Source organism: Urocitellus parryii, chromosome 3, assembly GCF_045843805.1.
Source record: "Urocitellus parryii isolate mUroPar1 chromosome 3, mUroPar1.hap1, whole genome shotgun sequence".
In the NCBI taxonomy this organism is placed as follows: domain Eukaryota; kingdom Metazoa; phylum Chordata; class Mammalia; order Rodentia; family Sciuridae; genus Urocitellus; species Urocitellus parryii.
In genome coordinates, this window is record NC_135533.1 from 47,583,752 (window position 1) to 47,599,072 (window position 15,321).

A 15,321-nucleotide genomic window follows, 5' to 3' on the forward strand; every position below is an offset into this window, starting at 1 on the left:
CTTTTTCTACTTTCTGCTTTGCATACATTTTCAAAGTCTGAACAACATAAGTGGTACCAGGATTAGTTTGAGAAACAGATGATAAGATGGAGTTTGTGACTATTTTCTCATATCCCAGGAGGCAATAAGGACATCAACCTGAGTGTTATTTGATGCATAAGTCATACCTGACACAATATGGTGGCCTCTTTGCTAAGATTTCACTGGGAACAAACTGTCCTTGCAGTTGCAGTGATTCAGTCATTTGAAAAATATTGAGGAAGAAATACTAGGACATTGGAGTTGGCTGGTTACTCCTAAGTCATACTGACATCTGAGAGAAATAAGAAGAAATTGAGGACCACTGGCAGTTAAGGTCAAGTGTAAGAGACAGAAGAACATTTGTTAGCTTATAATGAGGCCCTCATCTCATATAGTAGAAAAGCAAAGAGAAGATACAACCAAACAGTAAAATGAGGATATGAATGAGTATGTCACAGGCCCTGAGTTATCTAAATCTCTAACCAATGTGGGGCTGTTAGGGTGAAGTCAGGGTCCTGAGTGGAAAACTTGGAACATGGAATGGGGAGATCTGAATGTTTGTTCCTAAGGTTTTGGGTTAGGTAGACACCACTGAACTTTCAGAACTTTCAGAGGTATCCCACCATTCTCAGTGAGAGGTAGATATCTCCCATCCTGGAAGACACAAAAGAGTACTGTCCCTGAAAAGCAAGAGATGCAACCCTCAGGACCTGCCTTATCTCCTCCCATGGAGGACAGGCTGATAACAAAGATTAAGTCCTAACAGGAGTGAGATGGCGACACAGTGATCTTGATCAAAGAGGAAAAAGGTCAAACATAAAAAGAAGTGCAAGAATTGATTAGATGGATTTATAGCAGATGAGATCTGTGAATGAAATATTAATGAACTTGAGTAAATAACAATAAAACGATTTGAAACATAACTAAGTAAATAAAATCTGGGGGAGAAAAGAGCATGGAGATGCAGAACAACTTTAAATAGGCTAATATATGAGTATTTGGAGTCCCTGAATGAGAAAAAAATGAGGGAAGAGGAAGAGAGAAAAGATTTGAAGATACTGAAAAAAAAAAGGTAGATTAGTAGGCACACGGATAAGTAAACTACACTACATCCATACAATGGAATATTATTTAGCACTAAAAAAAAAGAGTTACTATATTGAGGCATGAAAAGACATGGAAGAACCCTAAATGCATATTTCTAAGTGAAAGAAGCCAATCTGAAAGACTGTGTATGGTATGATTCCAACTGTGTGACATTCTGAGAAGAGGGGAAAAGAAAAAAGGACTATGGGAACAGTAAAAATGTTGGTGGTTATCAGTGGCTGGAGAAGCACAGAGGATTTGGGGGGCAGTGGAACTGTTCTATATGATACTATATTGGTGGATAGATGTCATTAAGCATTTGTCAAAACCCATAATATGTGCAACACTCAGAGTAAACCAAAGGTAACCTATGGCTTTGGGGTGATAAGAAAGTGTGAATGTAAATTAATCACCCATAACAAATTCCAGTGTAGGATGCTGATGGGGGTGGGGGTGGGGTATGCATGTGTAAAGATAGGGTTTATCAGAACTCAAAGTAATCACTGTTCCATTTTTCCATAAACATAAAACAACTCTTAAAAAAATTTAAAAAATAATGGTAGGAAAAATTTCCAAATTTCATGCAAATTATAAATTCATGAATCTGAAGAGCCCAATGAACACAAGAAGCATAATAAAACTGAATAGAATTATATCAAAGCCTATTATAATCAAATTGCTTGAAGGCAGTGATAAAGAGAAAATCTGAAAAATAACCAAAGAGAAAAATTGTGCTCTATATGTGTAATAAGAATTGTAATGCATTCTTCTGTCAATAAAAGAAAAAGGAAAAAAATAGCCAGAGAAAAAAAGATGCATTAATACTGAGGAAGAAAAATATAAGAATGGCAGTGGACTTCTTGTAGAAAATAATGTACTGCCTGACCCATATATATAAAATCCTACCCAGCACAGCATTTATCCAGGTGACTCATTTCACAGAAAAGGATGCACAAAAATGGACTATGACCATGGTATATACTGATCATCTATCACAACTTTCAGAAGGAATAGGCTTCTAAAAACACTGCTGCTGTTTCAGCTCAGAGATAAGAATTTGAAAGGATGGAATGCTATTCCTCAATATGTAGCATATACACTCAGCTAGATATTTCTCTATGGCACTGTTGCACAAATAGGGAATATCACACGGGTCTGGAAGCCAGTAATTGAAGAAGTAGTCTTATCAGTGTTGTTCTCAGAAACCTTCAGGGGATGTGTTTCATATGCCTGTAGCTCTGGGTTCTTTAGGGTGTGAGTCCTGGTCCCAATAGAAGCAAGTTCTTGCAAGGGAAATTAATATGAGTTCCATTGAACTGTAATATGTGACTACCACCAAGGCTCTTTGGACTCCGTGTCCCAAGAACCAACAGCTGTTGGATCATCTCATGGCCACAGTAATTGGCCATGATTATCAGGATGAGTTAAGGCTAAGTTTATACAGTGTGACTGGAAGAAATATGAAGAGAAGCCCAGTTGCAGATTAGAACTCCTTACAGAAGTTCAAAGACTATAATGAGCATAGATAGTAAAATTAAGACTATGAATAACCTTCAAATACTTATTGTGATTGCACAATTTTTTTTGTGGAGGGGGGAGGGAATAAGACGTTACTTATTTCTTAGGGAAGACATTGAATCAAAGAGAAATTGTTTGATTACCCATAGTCTTAAGGCATCTATCAACCAAAGGAACAATAAAGGAAAAACTTTGTATTAATTAATACTAAGCTTAACTTGTTTAGAGAATGTTTATTTGTTGATACACCACTAAAAAATGGTGCATGAAGCAAGATTTATTTGTAACAATTAAGCTTTCTTTTTGGTTTGGTACTTGGTAGGCATATAATTTTTAAATTTCTTTTCTTTTATTTTTTTTTTTGAGAGAGAGAGAGAGAGAGAATTTTTTTATTATTTATTTTTTAGTTTTCGGCGGACACAACATCTTTGTTTGTATGTGGTGCTGAGGATCGAACCCAGGCCGCACGCATACCAGGCGAGCGCGCTACCGCTTGAGCCACATCCCCAGCCCAGGCATATAATTTTTTTCCTCTTGTTTTAGCCTGGAGTTGAATAAGTTTAAGAGATGGATGGCTTTCACGTTTTTCCTTGGATCCTCTACATATTTAAAAACCATTTATTATGAGAAAAGTCATACTTGGTCAGGGGATGCAACTGAGTGGTAGAACACTTGCTTAGCAAACAGGAGGCCTTAAGTTCAATCCCCAGCAACACACACACACACACGCACACACACACACTCACACACACACTCATATTAAGAGATCTCATATGTTTTAATATTTTTCCACCTAAAGGAAAAAAAGTATTTCCTTCATTTTCTGTTCTAGGACGAGCTTATGATGGGTTTAAGTGTTTCCTATACCATGTGAAAATCTAGCTATACTCAGTGTTCTTTATGATGGCCCCTTCCAGACTGTTTGTACAGAAGTGGTTGCCTACTTATCAATACAACCCAAAGATTTATAAAAAGAATACGTATTTAATATTTTATACAGTTGATTCAGAACCATTCCTCCGCACACTCAACCACAATTAGTCTTGGTCTGACTTGTCTGGAAGAAACAGAAGAAATCTGTATTACTCTGTGTGAATAAAAGAAAATATCAACAATAATAAAATCTAACAGATAAAATGCTTGCTATGTGCCAGGCACATGGCATTTTTCAATATTGTCAGTATCTCCATATCATCAGTGAAGAAGCTGAGAGGTGGAGCTGGGGTTCTGGCTTTAGAGCCTCTGCCTTTCCTGTTACACCCCGTGACCTGCATACATTCAGAACAGAACAGAATGGTATTGATTCATTGGAATACACATTCTGCCAAAAACACCTTCTTAAAAACAAGGAAGTGATGTAACAAAAGAGAACATTAAAAATAATCAAATCTTAGCAATGTAAATTCTTTCTGTTGTTGTTTTGGACTCTAAACAAAAAAAAATGCTTCTTTTCTGTGCAAAGTTTTATTAGGAAATGTACATGGTAAAAACAACAAGAAATGTGCTATTTTATCAAATTAATAGAAGCAAAGACTTTATAAAACTTTTAATACAATTTTGACCACAAAAGTTTTATAACTGCAACTTGCAACCTTTGGTTTACTAGTAAATACAATATTTAACAAGTATGCTAACAAAGAGAAAACAAATAGAACACATAGTCTTTGGTAATAGCATATTTTGACTATCAGTCTGGTTGCATAAATCTTTGCTTATTTTGTATTCTTTCTTGTTTTCATATATATGTATATTTGCAACATAATCTCATACCTTCCTTTAATCTCTTTATGGAGAAACAAGTAAGTGATATAACAAAAGGGAATATTAAAAATAGTTCTCTATTCTCCTCTCACTCCAGACCCAGGCAACCACTATTTTATTTTCTATCTCTATGATTTTGACTCCATTAACTATCTCCTTATAAGTGGAATCATAAATTGTGTTTTTGTGATGCTTATTTCATTTGGCATAAAGTTCTCAAAATTTATTCATTAATCTATTTCTGGAGAAAGAGATTTGGTTTAAAAAGACTCAGAATTACTTAGATTTTATCATATATGTGGAAACTTTATGTTAATACATATTGTCTGCTAGTTTTAATATCCTTCCATTTTTCATGATGAAATCTGTTATTTTGGGAATGATTCGTCAGCTTATTTATCTCCTTTGGCATGTAGGTAAACAGGGAAATGTTTAACAGCCTAAATAAAGAAGAATAAGGAAACATGACTTAGATGAATTATCAGACTTTTAGTTTTTAATGAAATCTTTATTTCTATGTTAGCATATGCAAGGTTTCTGAAGATTCACTATCCAGGGTCTTCCGGGTCTGGTTTGGCCTGTAGCATCTTCTTTTATTATACTGCACAACTCAAGTAAAGGAGAAGGGGAAGGGAAACAGAGTGAGCACAAAGGCCTCAATTAATGGATTTTCAATGGAATATTATAAAATTTTACTTGTCTTGAAAAGGGGGAAATCAGGAACAGGAGACAGCTGAAGTTATTTAGGTTAGTAATATGGTATATAGTATAAAAAAAGAGTATACACATTTTATGCAGCAGCTAATGTTTTGTTTTATAATCACTTAACTTTCCTTCCTTAGAGTCTCTTATATCAGTAAGAAAAGGATTTCCATTTGTATTCAACTTTGTAAAATAATTTTGTTTGTTTGTTTTATTTGTGGCATGATATATATACCTTAAAACTTAATGTACTACTCATTTTTGAGGTATAATTTAGTGGTATCAAGTACATTCAGAATGTGCAACCATCTTCACCATCAGTTTCCATAACTCTTTCCACGTGTAAAACTGGAACTCTAAACCTATTAAACAATAACTCTTCATTCTCCTCTCACTCTAGACCCAGGCAACCACGATTTTATTTTCTATCTGTATGATTTTGACTTCCTTAACTATCTCCATATAAGTGGAATCATAAATTGTGTTTTTATGATGCTTATTTCATTTGGCATAAAGTTCTCAAAATATATTCATGTTGTAACATGTTAGAATTTACTTCCTTTTTAAGGATAAATAGCATTCCATTGTGCATGTGTTTACTACACATGCATACACAGACATCTCTCACATTGTGCTTATCTGTTGATAATTTAATTGACGCACATAACTTCCAAGTTTTAGCTATGATAAATAATGCTGCTATAGACATGGTGTACAAATATCTCTTTGTGACCCTTGCTTTCAATTGTTTGGCTATACACCCATAATTGGCAGCACTATATCTTAGGGTAACCCAATTTTTAATTTCCTGATGGACTAACATACCATTTTTTTCCATAATGGCTGTAATATTTTACATTCCTATCAACAGAGCACAAAGGCTCCAATTCACATTCTTGTCAACATTTATTATTTAATATTTTAATAGTAGCTATACTAATGGATACAATGTGCTACCTTATTGCAGTTTGGTGTGCATTTCCCTAAAGCTTAGTGGAACATATTTTCATGTGTTTATTAGCCATTTATATATTATTGCAGAAATATCTAAATCCTTTGCCTGTTTTTTCTTTAGGTTGTAATTTTTTATTGAGATAGGAGTTCTCTGTGTATTTTGGATGTTAATCCTCTATCAGATATATAATTTGCAAATATTTCCCCCTTTCTATGTGTTGTCTTTTTACTGTTAATATTGTTTTTGACATTTTTAAAATTTTTATGAACTCAAATTTATTTAATTTTTCTTTTCTTAATGTGTTTTTTTGTGTCATACTCAAAAGCAATTTCCAAATTAATGTCATGAAGCCTTTGTCCTAGGTTTCCTTTCAAGAGTTTTATAGCTTTAGGTCTTACATTTAATTTTTTGATCCACTTTGGATTAAGTATGGTGTTTGACAAGGGTCCAACTTCATTCTTTTGCATATTCATGTCTAGTTTTTGCAGCACCACTTGTTGAAAAGGCTGCCCTTTCCCCATTGCATAATCTTAGCACTCTTGTCAAAATCACTTGACCAAACAGGAGAGGGTTATTTCTAGTCTCTCTATTCTATTCCTTTTGTTTATATTTCTTATTATCTTTATGCCAGTTCCATATTGTTTTGATTACTGTAGGTTTGTGTCAATTTTTTAAATCAGGAAGTGTGAGTCCTCCAGTTTTGTTCTTCAAGGTTGTTTTAGCGATTTGGGGCATCCCTTGAAGATTTCATATGAATTTTAGGGTGGGTTATCTATGTCTGCAAAAAAAAAAAAAATTGGGGGATTTATAAGATTTGCATTGACTCTATAGGTCATTATGGGTCGTATTGACAAGTTAACAATATTAAGTCTTCTGATCTATGAACAAGAGTTGCTTTCATTTACTTGGGTATGTTTTAAGTTTCGTTCAGCAATATTGCCATTTCCATTGTACAAATCTTATACCTCCTTGGTTAAATTAAATATTTTACTTTTTAAAAAACACAATACCTTTATTTCATTTTTACATGGTGCTGAGGATTGAACCTAGTGCCTCACACATGCCAGGCAAGCTCTTTACCTCTGAGCCACCATCCCAGCCCCTTTACTTTTTGGTGTCATTGTAAATGGAATTATTTTCATTTTCTTTTCAAATTGTTTATATTATTGATATAGTATAGAAGTACAAATGATTTTTGTTAACTTTGTTTCTTGCTGCTTTGCTAAAGTCGCTAGCGTTAGTGATACTAGGGTAGAATCTTTAGAGATTTTCATCATATATGATCATAATGTTTGTCAACAGAGGTAAGTATAACTTGTCCTTTCCAGCTGGACACCTTTTATGTCTTTTTCTATTCTAATTGCTCTGGTTAGAGCTTCCCAGCCCTCTGTTGATTTAAAGTGGTTAACGTGAGCATCTTCACCTTACTCCTGAACTTACAGGAAAACTAAGTTTGATTTGTGAGTATTTTTGTTGAGAATTTTTGCATTGGTGTTCACAAAGGATATTGACCTGAAGTTTTCTTTTCTTACAGTGTCTTTTTTTCTGGCTTTGGTCTCATGGAATCAGGCAGTGTTTCCTTATCTTCAGATTTTTAGGAAAATTTGAAAATAACTGGTCTTGGTACTTGTAATGCTTAATATGAATTATCAACTTGATTGGATTAAGAGATGCTAATGATTAAGAGGCTTCTTGGTGTGCCAATGAGGGTGTGTCTAGGAATGATTGACATGTGGGATAGCTAACTGAAGTGGGGACCCTCCCTAAGTGTGGGCAGCAGTATCCAACAGGATGATGGCTTGGGTGGAATAAAATTTGGAATAACAAGGAAGCAGCAGCAGATACAACCTTGTTTCTTCTTGAACAGGTTCTTGATTGCTGCTGTGATTGAGGATTTCAGACTCTCACTTCTTCATTCTTCCAAAGAGGATTCTGCCAGTGATTCTTATGGAGTTTCCAGAATACTTCAATCTTGCACTAGGGTAGCACCACTGATCCCTCTTATTCTGGGATTTCAGCCTCTTAGACTGTGCAGCTACTGATTTTTCCAGCTCTGCAGCCAATGGACTACCATTGGGGACTGTTCAGCTTCTGGTCACATAAGCCAACCTAATAAACTCCCTTTTTATAATTTTACTTCCTGGTGATTCTGTTCCTCTAGAGAATCCTGACTAATATAGTACTTTAAATATAGACATCACCCATGAAGTTTTTCTTTACCAGGTGATTTAAAAACAAAACAAAACAAAACCTTATGATTTATAGCAGTATTTAGATTTTTGTTTTCTTTGTAATTTAACCTTGGTCTGTTTTATGTTTCTAGGACTTGATCCATTTTATCTAAATTGTCAAATGTGTTGGCATACAGTTGTTCACAGAATTCTGTTTTAATCCTCATATCTGTAAATGATAATAATGCCCCCATTTTCATTTCTAATTTTAGCAATTTGAGTCTTCTCTCTCTCTCTCTCTCTCTCTCTCTCTCTCTCTCTCTCTCTCTCTCTTCATATAGGAAAAGGTCTGTCAATTTTGTTCATTCTTTCAAAGAACCAATTTTTGGCTGATTTTCTTTGTTATCTTTCTTTTCACTCTTTTATCTTTGCTCTGATCTTCGTTATTTTCTTTCTCCTAACTTTGATTTAGTTTATTCTTCATTTTCTAGTTCCCTAAGTTGTAAAGTTAATTATTGATTTGAGATCTTCTTGCTTTTAATATGCATTTAGTACATTTGGTGTGTTGTATTTTCATTTTCTTTTATCTCTTAAGTATTTTCCAGTTTCTCTTGTGATGTTGTCTTTGATAAAAAAGGCAAAAGACTGTTGTTGAATATCCCAATTTTTTGAATTTTCCCCGCTTTACTTCTGTTACTGATTTCTGACTTCATACAGTTGTGGGCAGAACAGGTGCTTTGTGTGGTATCTTTTAAAGCTCATTAGGACTTATATCATGTCCTAACATTCTCTGTTCTGGAAAATACCACATGCATTTGAAAAGAATGTCTGTGGTGTGGTTATTGGTGGGTGGAACACTCTGCATATGTCTATTAGACCTAATTAGTTAATTGTATTTAAATTCTCTGTTTCTTTAGTTACTTCTGTTATTCCATGCATTATTGGTACTGGAGCACAGAATTATCTGGCTATTATTATAGAACTTTCTGTCCTTTAAGTTCTGTCACTTTCTGCTTCATATATTTTGAAGATGAGTCACTAAGTAGGTTAAAGCTTATAATTGCATGTTCTTTCTATATTGAAACTTGTATTAATATTTATATATTTTTATAAACTCTTGACTTATAGTCTATATTGTCTAGTATTTGTCTGTCTCTCTCTTTCTCTCCCTCTTTTACTATTTGCTTGGAATAGTTTTTCCCTATCTTCTCACATTCAATCTATTTGTGTCTTTGATTCTGAAGCAATCTCTTGTAGATGGCATATAGCTGAAGAATGTGTTTTTATCCATTCTACCAGTATTATGGTTTAGATCTGAGATGTCTCCCAAAAGTTCATGTGTTGAAGGCTTGGTTCCAATGCAGCAATGTTCAGAGATGAATTTTCTGGACAATGAGTTCTCTGACCTCTTCGGGGGGTTATCCCACTGATGGATTCATGACTTAATGGAGTATTGGGAGGTGATGGAAGTTTTTAAGGAGGTGGAATGTAGTTAAAGGAAGTAGGTCACTAGGGGCATTCCCTTAAAGGGTATATTTTGTCCCTAGGTCCTTCCTGTCTCCCTCTTTGTTCTTCTTGGATGCCAAGAAATAAGCAAGTGTGTTCCACCACATGTCCCCAGTATAATGTCCTGCCCTACCTCATACCGAAAGTCAGTGACCATGGACTGAAAATTCTGAAACCATGAGCAAAAATAGATCTTTTCTCCTTTGGGTTGAATTTTTCAGGTATTTTGTCATAGTAATAGAATACTAACACATTCTCTTGATTGGAGAGTTTAATCCAAGATTTCATATTTTAAGTAACTACTGGTAAAGGTGGGTTTTTGTCATTTTACTGTTTCTTTTCTACATGCCTCATTGCATTTTTGTGTCTCATTTCCTTCATTATTATCATTTTTGTATGTGTTTAGCTGATTTTTTTGTAGTAAAATATTAAAATTCCTTTAAGATTTCCTTAGGTTTAGATTTCCACCTCCCAATACTCTATTCTGTGCATGGTTACGAGAATTGCATTTATCACCTGTAGTTATATCACTTTGATTTGAATTTATACCAGCTTAACTTAAACAACACTAAAAAGCTCTGTTTCTTTGCAGCTCTGTCTCCACCCATATTGGTTGTTGATGTCACAAAATTACAACTTTTGTATTATGTGCTCAAAAATATAAATTCATAATATTTAAATAGTTGTAAGATTATGTAGAATACAAAATATGGAATTACTAGCTAACATTAGAATAATACTAGGTTTTAGAGAAGTAATTTAAAAATTTCATTAGTCTCTTTAATAATGTTGAAAAAATAAAAAAGTAAAGCTACAAAGCACTATTACAATAATACTAGATTTTGTACTTGCTCACTTATTTACCTTTATTGAGATTTTAATTTCTTCATAGAGTTTTGAGTTACTATCTAGGTTACTTTCATTTCACCCTGTAGGACTCCCATAAGCATTTTAGGGAAATGGTGAAAAACAACTACAACACAACAAGAAAACCAAAAAAAACAAACCCTTAGTTTTTATCTTGTAATGTCTTTATTTCTCCCTATTTTGAGAGGGAGTTCTACAGATGTAAGATTTTTTTTTGAGAGAGAGAGAGAGATATTTTTAACATTTATTTTTCGGTGGACACAAATCTCATTTTATTTTATATGATGCTGAGGATCGAACCCAGTGCCCCGCACATACTAGGTGAGCACGTTACCGCTTGAGCTATATCCCCAGCCCAGATGTAAGATTCTTAGTTGAGAAGTTCTGTTTTGGTTTGTTTTCTTCTTCAGGTACTTGGAACATATTGTCACTGCTTTCTGGCCTCTATAATTTCTGATTAGAAGTCTGCTGATAATGCCATTGAGGATCCCTAGATGTGATGAGTTGCTCGGCTTTGAGTTTACCAGACATAGGATTGTTGAGCTTCTTGGATGGTTTATGCATGCTCACATCTTTCATGAAATTCAGGGAGTTTGGGGCAATTATTTCCTCAATATTATCTCTGCTCTTCTCTTATTCTTTTCCTTCTGGAAGTTCCACAAAATGAATTGATCCCTAATGGTGACCCCAAGTTCCACAAGGCTCTTTATAATTTTCTTCATTTTTTTTCTTATATTCCTTCACCTAATAGTTTTCATATCTTCTCTAAAAGTTCACTAGTTCTTTCTCTCACCTGCTTAAATCTGCCTTTGAATATTTCTAGTGATTTTAAAATTTCAATTATAATTCTTTTCAGCTCTAGAATCCTTTGGGGTTCATTTTGGGTTTTCTCTTTCCTGTTTTTATTATGTTTATACTTTGTTTTCTTGAATTTCTTCACATCTTCCTCTGGTTCTTTGAGTATTTCCAATTTAGTTGTTTTAAAGTCTTTGTATAATATATCTGAATACATCACATCTTTGTTAGGGGCTGTTTAGTTTTCTCCCCTTTGATATGGATGTATTTTGAGATTTTGTTGTACACTTTTTTATTGAAAACTGGACAGTTAATCTATTAATGTGATAGCTCTGGTAATCAGATTTAAGAGTTTTCTAGGATTTCCCAGGTTTCATTATTATTTTTGTTTATTTATTTATTTTATTTGTTTTAATTGTTGTAGGCTATTTCAATGCTAAGGATCAACCTGAGGTGTAAACTTAAGATCTTATTAAGTCTTTTCTTTGTCTTTTCTTGAGCATTCACAGTTATTTTCTTTGTTTGTTTCTTTCTTTCTTTCTTTCTTTTTTTTTTTTTTTTTTTTGTGTGTGTGTGTGTTTGGTACCTGGGACTGAACCTGGGACTGAACCACTGAGCCACATCCCCAGCCCTTTTTTAATTTTTTATTTTAGACAGGGAATCACTAAGTTGTCTAGGGCCTTCCTTAGTTTCTGAGGTTGGCTTTGAACTTGCAATCCTCCTGCCTCAGACTCCTGAGCTGCTGGGATTATAAAGCATGTGCCACCATGCCAGGCTGCAGAGTTGATTTTTTAATATTCTCCTCTTTTTCTGGCTGCCTAAAGGGACAAAAATGAAGGAATAAGGTGGAAAAAGTGCATTGGTCTTTTAAGGTCTTCCCCCACCCCCAGTCATTCAGCAGGAATGGGAAGGGCTTGGAGGGAGGTGCAACAGCATTGGCTATCTGTGCCTCTTTGGCTGCACCTCTGCATTCAGAAGCAGAAATCAGTAATTAGAGCACATCTCATGAATATTTGGATGACAGGTTCCTCCCTGCCCCTCCCAACCTGGCTCCAGCAAGATATTTGCAAGCAGTTCCAGGAACAGGTGCACAGTGCCTGCCATGTGGCTGAGTGGTGGTGGTGGTGGGGGGGGGGGGTGAGTAGCTGCTACTGTGCTGAGAGCTGAAATAGTCAGAAACTAGCCACAGTTTATCATGCAATACTTCTCTTGGAAGTTGCAAGCCTTTGATAGACTCTATCATTTCCAAATATTTACACCAGGCAGATTCTGCCAATGCAATTGTTGTCTATGTTGAAGGACAGATTCCTGGTATTTCCTATGCTCCCATCTGCCCAGAATCCTCTGTCAGAATTGGATTTTCCTCAGGAACTGATAAGCAAATGACAAGTGAGCCCCTCGTATTGATGGACGACATTGGATGTGGGTTGATGGTAGACGGGAATAACAGGGTAGGAATACTAATGATGCTAATGCAGGAGGGGAAAAAAGATTATTAAAGTCTCTGAGTCTTACCTGAAGACACGTGTAACACATCCTTGGTTCAATAAAAATTTGAGATCCAATTTCAATCTGTTTTTCTTTGCTCACCATCCACTCTTGCTATAAAAATCTTACTGGACCCCTCCCATAATTAAACCCCAGTGCAAGAGGAACATTTAGTGTTATAACCACTACTCCACCCCCATTCTAAGGGAGAATACCCTGGCTAAGGACAGGAACCTTTCATAAAACCAGAAGTGACAGACAGGAGGAAATGGAAGCTGGGGTTTTTCCCTCCCACTTTGTTCTTTGGAACAAAACGAATTCATTTTTCTCTCAAAAATTTGAGTTTAATGCACATTCAATTTTGTGGTGAATATTCAACTGGACTGAGTGAAATAAACTGTTTCAACTGCATGTTCCTCCAACTATCTCATCTGAAAGCACTACATAGTGTTTTATTTTAATATTCCAATTTCTTATATTTGAGCCTCCCAGATGTATTAGTACCTTATTCTATAATAGAAAGGCACCAGTCTTGCTCCTCCTGCAGTCATCCTGGAGCAAGTGCCCACCATCCTCATTTCAAGAGAAGTGCAGTAGCCTTTCTACTATCTCTCTGATTTTTTTTTTTTTTTACTTCCCATCTTCTAAAGGCCTACAAGGTATGATAAAATCTTTCTCTTAGGAGGCTGGAGATATAGCTCAGTTGGTAGAGTGCCTGCCTAGCATTCACAAGGCCCTGGGTTCAGTCCCCAGCACTGTTAAAAAACAACAACAAAAAAAACCAACTTTATTCCTGAGACCAGTTATACTGCACCCTTAGGGTCTCTTAGAGTCTTTAAATTTACTCTTCCTAGTCACTTTTAACCCCCCTCCATCCAATATTTATTTATTGCATCAATTCCCACTCTTTGCTCAAATATCACTTTCACAGGAGGCTTTCTTTATATTTTCACCTTATTTAGGACTGCATTTTGTACCTATTCATGTCCACCTCAACTGATATACTTTTTCCTCTTTCCTTTTTGCTCATGGCTGTTTTTGCCACTCGCTAATACACTTATTACACTAAATTATTCATTTAGTGCCTCCTCTGGGCACCAGAATATATGTGTCACATGGGCAGGAATTTTGTTGTGTGCACTACTGTGTTTACTGTGCCCACAGAGTATCTGGATAATAAGAAGAGCTTGGCAAATATTTTATTGAATAATTTATTGAATTTTGCAACTGGTATTATAAGTTTTTTTTTTTTTTAAGGCCAAAGTTCTTGAAAATATTTGCTCATTAAAACCAAAGAGACCAGACCAGAAAGTGTGGATAGATGATTAAAAATCTATCTGTTTTGAGGAAATGATTCAATGTGAATATTATAACAAAACAGAAAACAGAGGGATCTTTTCGTGGAAAAATCCAGCGTCTGTGTGAACACAGCTAACAGTCGCCCCTGGTGGCTGTTTAACCTTGTGTCTGGGGAATACGCTCCTTCATCACTTCTTGGAGTGATAGTTTAAGGTTTAATTTAACCACAAAGATACGTCTGTAACAAGTGTCTGGAGGGTAATATGTAGTGATGGCGAGGAAAATAGAATACTTGAGAAAAATGTCAGTTGGGAATAATGACTCTGTGATTATGAAATATGATAATAAACAATATGCTGTTACTTTGAATATCCTCAAAGATTAAACTTGTACAGGATGTTCTTCTTTTCTTTTTCTGTTGTCATGTGCTAAAGTAGCATATTTTTCTGTGTTACCTTGGAAAGCAATGTCCTGACTGCAGAATGAGTTTCAGGGAGGGCTACTCACTTCCCTGTTTCCTCACTCATCTCATCTCCCCTAGGTTAGGTTCCCTAACCCTGCCTCCAGTAATCCTCCAGCTTCACCCATTTTCCTTGTTCCTTTCCATGTCAGGAGCCTCCCTTTCCTCTTGGGACTTCTTTATTTTGTCCTTCAGTGGAAATCTTGACCTGCCCCATTCACCACTATATTCTTGGAGCTTTCTTTCTGTGCCTTACCTCCCATGTCTGGTTCACGATCACTCGCCTCTTTTGGGCTGGATACCAAACTTTTCCCCTCTTTTATTGCATTTCACTTATATTTCTTTTTCTACTCTCAATTCCTCAGCCAACAGGAGTGCCTTACCTGAACCTCTGTGAAGGAGGATAGTCATGGTTCCTAGGACTCCCTTTCAGCTCAGGCAGGTTGAACGCACTCTCCTTGTTGAGGCTGTGCCCTTCATCTGCCCCCTTGTCTCATCTGACTCGACTTACTTTGGGATTACTTTTACATTTTGTCTTCTTCCCTATAAACATTATTTCTCTTCAGCTCCTTAGGCTTTTAATATCCTCATATGTTCCTACATTCCCAGATAATAAAATCAAAGCAAACAAACGGAATCGGAACCAAAATCGCACCACACACTGTTAATTTTTGTGGTTTTTATTTAGCCTC